This window comes from Bison bison, unplaced genomic scaffold, assembly GCF_000754665.1.
Source record: "Bison bison bison isolate TAMUID 2011002044 unplaced genomic scaffold, Bison_UMD1.0 scf7180017864500, whole genome shotgun sequence".
NCBI lineage: Eukaryota > Metazoa > Chordata > Mammalia > Artiodactyla > Bovidae > Bison > Bison bison.
This window is the reverse complement of record NW_011495059.1, coordinates 8047354-8048580: the sequence shown is the minus strand read 5'-3', so window position 1 is coordinate 8048580 and position 1227 is coordinate 8047354.

Here is a 1227-nt window from a genome sequence, read left to right as displayed (position 1 = left end):
AAACCCCTACAGAGCTCTCCAAACTCACCTGCCATCCTCATATCTCTACTTTAACTTAGATGGGTCACATGGAACCCATCTGGAAGATGTGTCTCCTTCAACCTGGCCTCACAGCCACACTATTCCAGGTTACATTCTGTTGTCTCTCACCTTTCACAATCCTGTAGCTTTTTATTTCTTGCCTAAAATTCCTCCATGATACTTAGGTGGTGTAAATGAGAATCCATTCACTTTCTTCCTACATGTTCTCCTGATGCACCCTGAAGATGATTTATTTCTGGGCAACTTACCAGAAAACTTTTCCATCCCCCCTCCTTTTCTCAGTGTTCATGTAGCTCTCCTTAGGTTCCTAGTTTCCAATCTGAAAACCCTGCTTCAGGCTATGAGACTGCACTGAATACACTTGGTATTACTCCACTTGGAACTCCAAGTCTTAGTCTAACTGAGAACTGACCCTAGAGAAGTCACACAAAGGTAACACTTGAATACAAGACTCAGCATCACCTAACAGTAGCTCCCTATGCAGGATATCTAATCCAAGAAACAAACAAAACAAATATAAAAACCCAGTCATCAGCAGTCAGGATTGCCACCTGCCTCACCATCACCAATCAGAGGAAAAAGAAACATAGGAAGAAAACTCAGCACAAATCTCACCCTGTACGAGCCATATGCAAAGCCCTGAACCAAGTTTCAGAGGGCAGAAGCAAAAAGGAAGAAATAATTCAACCTTGAAGCCTGGGAGATAGAGATGTTAAACATAAAAAGTTAAAAAAAAAAAAAAAAAAGAAAGATAGAAAAGGCAGAGAAATACTACACAAATGATGGAACAAGCTACAAACACAGAAGTCCACATTAATACAGGGGAAATAGGCAAACTATCTGAAAAAGAATTCAGAATAATGATAGTAAAGATGATCAAATCACTTGAAAACAAAATGGAGAAAAAAATGCAAGAATCAATGAACAAAGACCTAGATGAATTAAAGAATAAATATACAGAGGGAAAAAAAATACTGATGTTAGATATACTCTAAAAGGAACCAATAGCAGACTATCTGAAGCAGAAGAACGAATCAGTGAGCTTGAAGATAAAAAACAGTGGATATAACTGCTGAAGAGCAGAATGAAGAACAATGAATGAAAGGAATGGATAGTCTTAGAGACCCCTGGAACAAGTCTTAAATATACCAATATTCAAATATTAGGGGACCCAGAAGAAGAGAG